Source organism: Lontra canadensis, unplaced genomic scaffold (assembly GCF_010015895.1).
Source record: "Lontra canadensis isolate GAN:19392208 unplaced genomic scaffold, GSC_riverotter_1.0 scaffold30, whole genome shotgun sequence".
NCBI lineage: Eukaryota > Metazoa > Chordata > Mammalia > Carnivora > Mustelidae > Lontra > Lontra canadensis.
This window is the reverse complement of record NW_022631024.1, coordinates 9010725-9023497: the sequence shown is the minus strand read 5'-3', so window position 1 is coordinate 9023497 and position 12773 is coordinate 9010725.

Genomic DNA, 12773 nt, shown 5'->3' with positions numbered 1-12773 from the left:
ATCAGGTCTCTCCTTGGTATCTCACTTCATTTCCTTCCCTGGCAACATAATTTGGACTATGCTGGATCTGGGTTCGTCTTCACTCCTGTCTGTTTGGAGTCTTTTAACTTTCTTATCCACACCAATCCAACCTAACTGAACTCAACTCAACCCACCACAACTCTCCTAAATTCAACTCAAGTCAACCCAACTCAACTTACTTCCACTCACCCCACCAAATCCAGTTCAATAAAACTCAACTCCACTCAACACAACCCAACTCAGCTTAAGTCTACTAAGTTTGATTCAAGGCAAACTAGCTCAGCTCTGCTCCACTCAACCAAACCCAAACCCAACTTCCATTCAATCCAATCAAACTGAATTTTATTCATCCCACCCACCCCTACATGATATAACACAACTCTACTCCACCCGAACCAAACCAACTATGCTCAACCCAACCAAACATAATTCAACTCAACCAAACCCATGCCGCCCAGCTGTTTTTCTCCCTTTGTATCTCCTTCTTTCCAACACTTAATATCTGCATTCCAACCCTGACTCATTACCAGATTTCCTATCTGTCCCTAAATAGTCAGACCCAGAGTTAATGCCTCCTTAAAAAAAAGATGGGGAAATTTTGCTTTGGACTTTCCACCTCCTTGCTCTTCTCCCAACCCTAACTGCATCCTCTTGCCTGTAATAACCTCCAGTCATCTCTGATTCCCCACCATTTATCCCTACCCTTTAATGAAGCCCTGAGGCCATGAAGCCTCAGATGCCCCTAGCCTGAGCCACTCTCATCTCTGCACACATTATCCCCAAGGACATGATGTCTGGAGGACATTTAGAACGGGGGGCCAGAGGGTTCCAGTCCCAGAGGAAATCCAAAGGTCAGAAGAGTGACCACCAGACCGGGGCACAGTGTAGGCAACAGCAGGATCTTGCTTGACCCCCAGGAAGCAGAACGCTCTGTTGCCATCTTTCCTGCTCACCCTCCTGGATCTCTTTCTAATCCTTTATGGCTGCCCTGTTCCTGTCTTTATCTCTCAGTCTTGGTCTCTGTATCTCTGTATCTCTGTTTCTCACTCTCTCTCTCTGTGTGTGTGTGTCCTCCCCGTTATCTCTGCCTCTGTCCCTGGATGGCCTTATCTCTTCATCTCTGTCTGGAACATGCTCTTCCTCTTTCAATATCTCTCTTACTGCTAACTCCCTCTTCTTGACTCTGTCCCACTCCATCTCTGTCTCTATTTCTGGTGCAATCAGCTTCAGGTTCCGTGCCTTGGCTGGGGAGCTCTTTCTCCTGAACACAGTTGCCTCCATCCCTTCATCCCCTCCACCTGCTCCCTATCAAGGGGGGAGCCGTCATCCCCAGCCATCTGCAGGCCACTCCGGACCCAGAGCTCAAGCTGCTTCCCCACTCAGGAAATCACTATTGTGCCCGTAGAGCTGGAAAGGAGTTCAGGCCAGTCATCTTGTCTTATGGATGAGGAAACTGAGCCCCAGACACCACAAGGGGCTTGCCAAAGCTCATTTAGAGTTAATGGAGCAAGAACGAGACACTGTCGACTAGAGACCTAAGACTCTGAAGCCAGAGGAGAAAGGTCTGGGTACCAGCCTGGCTGGGAGGTAGATGGAAGGAAGTGACACCTGTCCCCAGAAGCCACCTGCATGAACAAGGAAATTAACTGCCTTCCACACCATCTCAGAGCAGCACTTCCCTGTCTCTCTGTCTGTCTGTCTGTCTCATAGCAACACGTATTCTTCAGGGGAGGGGGAGGGCCAGGCAGGGGTGGTGGGTAGGGAAGAAAGGAGACAAGAAGCATTCTGGGTGCCCTTCTGGTAAAGGTCGTTCACACTGACCCCGATCCTTCCTGATAATTCTGAGAGCATTAGCAGGAGGCCCTCAAAGGCCAGTGGGAGAGGAGGAAGCCAGGGTTTGGCCTCCTGCAATAGAATGTTCTATAGTGAGGAACAGGGCTGGGGTTTTAGTCAGACTAGAGCCCCAGTCCAGCCTCTGAGCCCTTGGCTGCAGGCTCCCTGCCCAGCCAGGCACAGCCCCAAGACTGTCTGGGTCTTCATGAAGGTGAACCTTCGGGCCCGGCCACACGCCAGGACTGCATTCCTCCCCAGCCCCACCGGCCGTGGCCTCCTGGCCGCTTGGGGCTTCAGCAGGAACCAGCGCTCCCTGGTGGGTCCGGGCCAGGCCTGAGAAAGGCCCCTTATCCAGAAGGAGGCCTCCACAAGCTCCTCCAAAGCCCGTGACTCTGCACATCTCACTGCCCTGGGCCTGCCTCAGCAGCACCGAGTTCCTGGGCTGGCGCCGGCCCGGGCTTCCTCAGAACCCCAGAAGAGCTGAAAATAGAAAAGGAGAAGAGAAGGCTGTGGTCAGTGTGGTGGGCAGAAGAGAACTTGGGGAGGGGAGGGGAACTGGTTCCTAGGCTGCGGACAGACGCCACCAAGACCAGCCCTGGCCTGACCTCCGGCACCCTCCCACCCCTTCTCTAAGCCCCAGCCTGCCTGCCTCTCTTTCGAAGGGGCCTCTGATACTTGGGCCCAAACCTCCATTGAACAGATCAGAGGACTGTGGCCCAGAGAGGGAAGGAGATTGCCCAAAGATAGGTAGCAGGAGATGGAGCCAGGATCCCGGGCTCCTGGGATCGTGTGATGATTTAAAGGCCCAGCTCCTTCTCCAGCAGGTGTTTGGGGCGTGGTTCTTTCTGGGCCCCGAGCCTGCCCCATCCACCGACAAGGCCAAATTCAAGTAGTTTCCTCCCTGCATGAACTGTCCCAACCCAGGAGCGCCCTGGTCCTCAGAACACATAACGAGGCTTGATTCCCAGCTCCCTGCAGAGGCTTTGGGAAGGCCAGGCCTTTCTCGTTCTTCTTGCCGCTTTTCTGCTGACCTCCGCCTTGTCTGGCTTTTCCTTCCCCTTTCCCCAGCCCCTCTCTCCCCACTGCCATCGTGGGCCCAGTAGAGCCTGGGGTAGGGAGGGAGCCCTAATTCCACCCTCTCTCAGCCCTGCTGGGACCTCCAGACAGGTCCCTGTCCCTGCAGCTGACCAGGCAGGGCTGGAGCCCTCTCCCTGCCCCGCCCCCCCACCACCTCCAGGCAGCCTTCATTCTTGGAAGGTCCTTGGACACACGAAACCGGAATCTGCTTCCCTGACTTCTCTGCTGCTGCTTCTAAGACCTTCCTCTGCCCGATGTCCCCCCAGAGGCCGGCAAGCTACACACCTTCCCTGACCGCGTGGTCCCTTCGGGAGTCCCACGGGTGAGTTTCTCTGACTCCGCCCCACGTATCCCCTCCCCTGGCTGACCCTATCTGTATCCTTTCCCCGGAGTAAATAATAACTATGAGCGAAAGAGTTTCAAGTGAGTTTTGTGAGTCTTTTAGCAGATGATTGAACCCGAGGGGAGTCTGAAGCTCCCACCCACTCGCAGTGAGTGTCCGAAGTGAGGGCGTCTCAGGCACAGACTGGGCTCCCCAGCCTTGCAGTTGGCCCCATGTCATTGCAATGCCTCCCACAGTCGTGCATCTAAACCCCATGACAACCCTCCAAAGCAGGTATTCTTGCTGTCAGTCTTGGTTCACAGATAGGGAAACTGTTAACTCACCCGACTTAAGGGGCACGGAGGGTACATGAAGAAGGTGACATCTGAAAGCAGGCAGCCAGGCCCACTGCGGTCTACACCTGTCACCACTGTGCCGTCCTGCCCAACTCAGGGAGGCCAAGGGGGGACACATGAGAGTTTGCAGGGGAGAGTTCCCAGAGGGATTCCTTGGTAAAAAAGCTAAACTTTGACCTGGGGCCAGTGGGAAGCCATTGGCAGTTTCAAGCAGAGGGTGACGGGACTAGCTGCGGGTTTCGCTGAGATCCCCTTGGGGGGGGCAGCATGAGAACAAGTGGGGAGAAGACCAAATCTGGCTACTGCAGTGGGCCAAGCATGGGGAGTGCGTGGGGGACAAGGGTGGTGTGACCCGAGCCTTGGTCTTGGTATGGAGAGTAATGGACACCTCAAAGGCAGACTCGACAGTACTTGGGACAGACTGGATTTGGGGAATAAGGGAGTGGGAGGAGCCAGGGGTAACACCAAGCACTAGACAGTTAGGGTGCTAAGTCCTTGAGATGGGGTAAGACAGAGGAAGAATGGATTTGGGGTGGACTGCACCACCATTAATAGTCCCAGAGTTCTGAAGGACAGAGCTGCTCCCACCCCAGGGCACAGGGCCCTTTGTCTGGACCAGGACAGTCGCAGAGCTTCAGAGTAGGGAAGCGGTACATCACCTACCTCAGCATTGCCACCAGGTGGCAGCATAGGCCACCTTTTCCCAGGAAGGACCCTAAGGGAGGAAGAATGGAGCCTCTTCAGGCAGCAGATGCAGACACATGGGAAGACCTGCACATGGGTAAAGGGCCTCCCCAGGGGCCTGTAAATATGAGTTCTTGCAAGTGCAGCATGCAGAGACCGCCCCCCACCCCCACCCCACCGATCTAGGAGGCAGGAGTCCTGGGTTCTAGAAATAGCCTGTGACCCAGAGCCAGCAGTTTCTCCCCTATAAAGAGCGCAAGCCCTGCATGGGAGCCAGAAGCTGGCAGGGGGACTTTGACCTGCTTCTCTGGCTTTCCACCCCTAAGAGCTGTGGCTTTCAAACATTGTTTTAGAGGCAATGTCTTTTTTTTTTTTTTTTTTTTAACAAATTCCCAAGTGTCTCATGTATGACACAAGAACAGATTCATACTGATGTGCTCGAGCTGGAGTGGAGGTGCTTCCCAAACCCACCCAGAGGATGAAGTCCAGACCCCTCACCTCGGCATTCAAGACGCTACGCTCCCTTCCTCTCCACTCCTCCCACTCTTCCAGCCCACTCTGGACTTGACCTTGGGAATGCACCTCTCCTCCCCTCCTGATTCAAACCCTCCTCATCCCTAATGTCAGGCTCCTTGTCACCTCCTCTGAGAGGGCTCCTCCAAAGCCCCTGGGGCACTGCCCTGCATTTCAGCCAGCATTTCAGCCAGCACCTGCTGTGGCTGGGCCCTTCCAACAGGCCAGCGGCATTTCCTCTTGCTCTGAAGGTCTCATGTTCTATGTATGCTCATGCCCATCTCTCTCCCTGGTCCTGAGCACCCCCAGGTGGGGACCACACCTGATTCCCCCGTAGTAGAATATGTCCAGCCTCATGCAGCTGGGAGCTGGCAGACTAGTCTCTGTGCCCCACCAGACCTCCCCAAGCCACGTTAGCAAATAGTTTATCTTTCTTGGGTTTTTGCCTGCCTCCCCGCAGGACCCCCATATACTGGGGGCTGCTTTTATCTAACCAGAACTCTGTATAGAATCAGGACTAACTACATCATTTGTGGGGTCCGGTACAAAATGAAAATGTGTAGCCTCTTTTCAAAAATTACTTAAAATTTAAAGACAGTGATAGTAGACCAATCACACACCCATGGAGCCACTCCTGACATTTATGGGCTACACAGGGGTCTGAAACCTGACCAGCCCACAACCAAATGTGGGGTTTTGTCTGCCAAGAACATAGTCACTTTTTTCTTCATTCAAGGGCATTGTCTTCTGGTCAAGCTGGGTCCGGCAAGGCTGCACCTGCACAAAAGGAAGTGATTTTTCCTTAAGTCACACAAAGTTAAGGTCTTGGCCAGTGGCAGCCCTGTCCACTTGCGCTGAGATCTCATGATCCTGGCACATGAGCTACCCTCCTGGACTTTTGGTTGAATGAAGAAAGGGGACCAGAAGTTGGACACAAGACATTGGAGACCAGGGTTTAGGGCAAGCTAGCACACAACTGTGGCCCATTACTGTTTCATAGACAAGTAAATGAATGACCAAGTGAGCGCTTAAGACTAGACATCTAAGTCATGGAGTTGTGGAACTACAAAGCTAAGAGAGATTGAGAAATCATCAAGTCTGGGGTTTTCAAACCATGTTCTCCAAAGCTATAGGAATCTGCAAAGGTGTGTTGGAGACATGGAAAGACTAGGCACTCAGGGATCCGGTCCCCTTCCTGCCCTTTGACCTTTTTATCTGTCTCATATCCTGGGCTTCCCATATAAACCTTTTCTTTCTTTCTTTTTTTCTTTTGCTTTCTTATTTTATTTTATTATTCTTTTTTTATTTTTCATTGTGTTTAGTTAGCTAACCTATAGTACACGGTAGGTTTTTATTGTATAACCTTTTGTTTAAAGAAGTTTGCTGGCTCAGGAAGGACAAGAGACTTGCCCAAAGTTCCCAGGCAGAGCCTGGGGAGAGGATCAAAGAGGCGAGGTCAGAGGTCAGCATGAGCGCCCAGATGAGAGCCTGAGGCTATAAAATCCAGAGATGTGGAATCAGTGTGGAAGATCCCAGACAAACCAGAGGGAGGAGATCAGGGATGGTAAATCTCAGCTCTGAGAAGAGAATCAAGGTCAAGTTCTAAGTTCAGAGGCCAAAGGTGGGGGCTTGTTCTTGCTTTATTCATTCAGTCGGTATTTACCGAGCACCTACTATGTGCCAGGCACAGTTCTAGACCCTGAGATACAGCAGTGAACAAGACCAAGTCCCTGCCCTCACACGGCTCTCATTCTGGGAGGCAGGGGTCTGTGTGCAGGAAATAAACATTATTACAAGAAAACAAATGAGGCCACCAGCTAGAGATAAGTGATACAAAGAAAACTGAACAGAGTAGGAGGGGGACACTGCCAGTAGGTGGGCTAGCTCCTATAGAGTGGGTCAGGGAGGGCCTCCCTGAGGAGGTGACATTTGAGCTGCACTCTGAAAGAGTTGGGGCTGCCAGTGTCCCAGCTGGGGGTGGGGGGCGGAGCTGCCTGCCCAGAGCGCCTGCAGATCCACACCGTGAAGTTGGGCAGGCTGGGCAGGAAGTCTGGCCCCCTGTAACCGTATCCCCAGGAAGGAGGAAGCCAGGAAGGCGCTTTCAGCAGTTGCATTCATCAGGGCCGGCGGCAGTAACCCCCGGGGCAGCACCAGAGCCTCCTCAGGGCCCCTATCCACCTTTAGCCGCCTGGGGAGGAGACAGTCAGGGAGGGAGGGCAGCCTAGAGTGGGCCCTGCATTCTCTTCCAGACAATAAATGCTTCCAGGTTCCTGGGGAGCATTCCTTGGGTCACAGCCGCATCTGATGTCAATTACCCCCGGTGTAGGGTTCCAGGGCTGAGCGGGGGCAGGGGTAGAGGGAAGGCCGATTCTCCGTAATCAGAATCTCCTGGCCCAGCGGTGAAGGCACCCTGGGACAGGTCCCCCCAGATTTAAGGATTCAGGGAGGGCGTTCTCCCTGGAAGGAGAGGTCAGGCTGTGGTGGAGAGCCTCTGCTTCATAGCCATTTTGCTGTGTGACCTGGTGGAAGTCACTTAACCTCTCTGGGCTTCCGTGGAAATGGTGACAATTCCACCTTTTCCTTCCCAGCGAGGCAAAGAGGACCGTCCAAGTCTGGAGGGCAAAGCTCAGCGCTGTGGGCTGGGCTGGGGTGGGCTGGAATGGGGTGGGGTTGCTAAGCCCTTACTTTTTCCTGCCTTGATTAGATCTTAACCCTCCAGCAAATATGTCCCCACCCAAGATTATGGTGCCAGAGTTGCTGGGATTAACAGATAAAACAGACCAAGGGCATGCTACCCCCACCTCCAACCTTCCCCAACTTGCTTGGGCAAAGCACTGTACCTCTGGGCCTCGGTTAACTCATGTCCCCCTTCCAGAGGGGATGTGAGGGTCAGATGAGTAAGGAGCCTAAAGTCGGTTTGGAAAAGATACACACCAGTCCATGGTTCACTGGGTCACATTTGCGATCAATAACAACCACAAAAATGGCCATACTTCTACGCACCCGGAGAAAGACTCTGGATTTGTAACATCTACTTGATGCGGGTTTTTGTGATTGATGGCATTGATCGAGACGTGCCCTTCCAGCCCTCAGTTTCCCCACCCACACTGGCGCCTGCAAAGCTCCACCCCGAAGAAGGTCTCCTTGGGGATCCCATCCCAAGCAGCCCCATTTGCACAAGGGGGTGTCACCCAAGCTACACGGGTGAGTTTTCCCCTATTGGGTAAAGCATTCCCCCTGCAGTCTGAGTTCCACTAATGTACCTTTTCTTCTCCGGGGACTGCAGCACAAGGTTGGGTTTTTCGCGTGACAAGCGAGCGGGAGGGGGCGGGGCCGGAGGTAGGCTTCCCGCGGCGGGTGTTCATTTACCGGGAGGGAAAGCAGGCTCGGGAGGCGGCGAGCCGGGATTCGAACCCGGGCCTGCGGGCCGCAGGGGCGGGGCGCGTTCCTCCTTCCCCGGCTGCGGGCCCGGAGCGGATGCCGGGGTCATCGGAGCTCGGGGCCGCCGGCCGGCCGGCCGCTCCACCGGCGCTGCTTTCTCCTTTTATGTCCGTGCGGGGGACGGGAACTCCCTGCCGGGGGCCGCGGCCCGCGAACAATGCGCCGCTTCCTGCAGCCCGGCCCGGCCGCGGCCCCGCTCCCGCCCCCGCCCTGCGGCCGCCGGGAAATGGGCCGGAGCCCCGGCCGACCGCGCTGGGACACGGGGTCGCGCCCTGGGAGACTGCAGGGCCCGGCGAGGGCCGCGGGCGGGGGCGGAGGGGAGCCGCGCTGGCCCCGGGCCGCAGCCGGGCGCGTCCGTCAACGACACGTGCGCCCAGCGCGCACTCGCCAGGGGTGGCCCGGCCATCCCTCCGTCTCGGCCACCCGGCTGCGCTCCGCGCCCAGGTCGCGGTTCCATCCTGCACACGCCCGGCACTGGACTGCGCCCCGGGCGCACCGACGTCCCCTTGTCGATTCAACTGAACATCTCCAGCGCGCCGGGCTATGGGCGAGGCCCTGGGGACTCCGCGGTGGACAAGAGTCAGCAAAGCCCTGGGCCTCGTGAAGCTAACGTTCTAGTGAGGGGGAAAACACCCCAAATGCCTGAATCACACAGTATATTTAAAAGTGATCCTTTTTTCGACAAAAATGAAGAAGGGAAATGAGGTCTATTTTAAATAGGGTGGTTATGGATATTTTAACTGAGGTGACATTTGAACAAAGACCCACAGGACACTATCCCAAATATATACCTCTCAGAGAGGATATGCAACACCCCCCCAGCAGATGCACTGCACAAACATATACACTGTGTACATCAGTGTGCCCACACATGCATGAGTGTCCACCAGTCAACAGGCAGAGCATTGTACATGTACAGTACACATAGCCACAACCTGCCTGTCATCCCCGTGCATGCCCAGATGTGCACGTTGATGACCATGCCTGTGTCTCCCATACCCACCATCACCCCCATTTCCAAATAGTCTTCAAGTACAGAGCCCTGTGTCAGGCTCACAGATGCCATACCTCAAGTATAGGGATTTTCTAATTTCTTAAGACACTTGCCCATATGGTAACACCGTAAGACATGTATTTTCATGTCTTGTGTCTATTATGTAACGTAAGTCACATATGCATATACCCAACTACATGTATCAGAAAAATGGGTGCCTACACTCTACACACAGAAGCACACCTACATGTGCCTCTCTTGCTCATACAAATATACCCTTTGTACGTTTCCCACGTATTCCCTGTACCTACTTTATACATCCCGATTACACGGCCACGTGCCAATAATCATAATAATGTTTACAGAGCACTCACTATGCTCAGCACGGTCATAGGTGCTGAAATTGGAGTATTTCATTCAATCCTTAAGGCAACTCTATGCGACGGGTACTATCTGTTTAGCCTAGCTGTTCAAAGCTCACACCGGGATCAGGATGCCCTGGATTTGAGTCCTGGCTACCCCACTATGTCACCTCCAAGAGCCTTGGTTTCCCCGTCTGTAACGTGGGGGCAACTGTCGTCCTTACTTCAAAGGTTATTGCGAAAAGTCAGTAAGACAATAACGTAGGAGAACTGTATGGCACAATACCAGGCACACAGCAAGTGTTCAATAAAAGTTACCCAGCACTATCTGTATCCATTTTGGAGAGGAGAAAAATGAGGCTCAGAGAAGTTAAATGACTTGCCTGAGGTCACACAGTGTGTAAGTGGAGGAGACAAACGTCAAGCACATGTCTGTGTGACCACACAGTTCAGGCCCATGAAGTATTCTCCAGCTGGTGCTTCCATATTACACGGCAGAGACACCACACACACACACGCACACACACACACATACGCACACACACAGAGCCCATGCCATGCAGACTCCATATGCTTGCATCACATAGCTCCCATGGTATAGATATGAATTCATTCAACATTTATATGATCAATTTCCATCCACGAAGCCAGGCACCCATCTAGGTATCTCGGTGCTGGGGGCACAGCAGGCGGCAAGGCAGACTTGATCCCTGCTCTCATGGCCCTACAGACCGGCACACATGACTGTGAACACACACTACCTACCATCTGCATCCACACAACATGTCCACAAGCAGATGCCCTGCACCCAGAGCCAAAGGTAAGACTTATTTGCACACCTAATTGCTAAACCAGCTGCCCCTAATCCACGTGAACACAGGTCTTACACCATTTACACATGTTCAGTATATCTATACCACGTGTACACATAGACCTCTTATGTATGTGTCATTCACACGTGGCCAGGGCATACACTGCCCATAACCTATGTCTACATATTACACATAATCAGCCTGTGTCACTCGTGTACCTGTTTCCCTTTCTGCCCCATGTGGGCAGCTTGGGAGGCCCAGGTCAGCCCCTCTGGGCCGGTCTGGGTGGGGGGCACGGTGGAGGTCAGAAAGACAGGGCCTGGACCCCCATCGCAGGGGAGAGAAGGTGGCCCATGGCTTCATGGCTGGCGGCCAGGAAATTATAGTCGACACCAAACCAAAGCAGCCCCTTGGCGGACCAGGTAATCAGGCCTCTCCCGGATTCAGCCTGACAGCTTAAATGTTCTAATTCCGCTGCCAGGGGCCCAGCTCCCAAACTCCGGCCATGGCCCAAGCCTCGGCCCTCCATCGTAATTGGACCCACGTTTTCATTACTTTGAGATTAGACAGGTCCCCTCCGGCCGGGCCGGCCGCAGCTGCACGGGAACCATCCCCCAGCGCGACTGCATTTACCTGATTATGGAGTTTATTTTATAGCAATTGCTCTGGAGTGCTGGAGGCCCCCCTTTGCTCCGCCCCCTGCTCCCCAGAACCCAGAGGCCTCTACCAACCCAGGATGAGGAGTTTCTGCCTAATGTCCTGAAGCCACCTCCCTCAGGCCCTGCAATCCTGAAGTACCCTCCTCTGGGCTCCCCTGCAAGGACTAGTTCCCTTTTCCAAAAAATCACTTAAGGAATTTGAAGAGAGAGGGAGGGAAGAGTGTTCTAAGACTTTTCTCCCAGGGTGCAAAATGGGAGAGTGATCTTCCTTCTTCCATGTATTCGTTCAACATGTGTCCAGGGGCGCCTGGGTGGCTCAGTCATTAAGGGTCTGCCTTTGGCTCAGATCATGATCCCAGGGTCCTGGGATCAAGCCCAGCATCTGGCTCCCTGTTCAGCCGGGAGCCTGCTTCTCCCTCACCCATTCCCCCTGCTTGTGTTCTCTCTCGCTGTCAAATTAATTAATTAATTAATTAAATCTTTAAAAAAAAAAAAAAGAAAGAAAGAGAGAAAAACAAAACATGTGTCCAATTCCTGAGCTAGTGGCCAAGGCTAAAGGCCAAGGTGAAGACGTTACTTCATTCGACACTGACTGTGTGCCGGAAAGGAATGTGGCTGTGACCGTTGCTTTCCCAGACATCACAGTCTAGCCGGGAAGCCCAGCAGCTTTCCTAGTGCTTGGTTGATGCTCAAGGGAGGCCAGGAGACCTATAGGAGGACACAGAGTTAAGAAACGGGGTTGGGCTAGGGCGCCTGGCATGCCACTCTTGATCTCAGGGTCATGAGTTCGAGCCCCATGCTGGGTGAAGAGATTTACTAAAAAATAAATAAACTTTAAAAGGTAGGAGTTGGGCGGGGGCTGCAGTGTGCGCCTGGCTGGCTCAGTCAGGAGAGCATGTGACTCTTGATCTCGGGTCGTGAGTTCATGCCACATGTCGGGTGTAAAGATTACTTAAATAAATAAACTTTAAAAAGGCGAGGTGGGGGTTGGGGATGAAGGCATTTGAAGCAGAAAATAGTGCAAGTGCAACACTCTGGAGAGAGAGAGAGCCTGGTGTGTGTGAGGAACTGGAAAAAAATAAAGAAGTTCAAGTTTCGGGTGTGCAGGGCAGAGGGAAGATGTGGGGACAGAGGTCGCCAGGACCCAATCATAAAGGGCCCTCCTTAAAATTGCTGGCACTTCTCCCCGAGGCTCTGGGAGCCATGGGGTGGGGGGACCGTGCTGGAGGGACCCCCTGCATAGCCCATGGGAATATTTTAAGTAGTTGCACAGTTCTGAATGCCTCATGCGTAGTAACTCAGCTTATCCACATCAGCCCCACGAGGGAGGCAAACACCCCAGGCCCACGATCCCTTCCTCACGATGCTGAGATCCCCAAAGCTTCAATGACCAAAAGATTTAGGCTTTACACGGATTTAGGGCCCCAAGTGACTTGAATGAAGCAGAAGTTATTTTTGTTCATTTCCCTGCCTGGTTTGGGAAATGGGAAATTGGAAAATATTCATGTTTTGTTGGGGAAAAAATATGAATTTGATTATAAGAAATGCCCCAGACCCCACCGGTTGGTGGTACGGTGTATGGGTTATGTTCTCTACTAGACTTTATTCTCGGGGAAGTTCTGAAACCCTCTGACTTCACACCTGAATAAGGGATTCCAGGCTTGTACTAGAACCCTCATTTCAGAGAGGAGAAAACCAT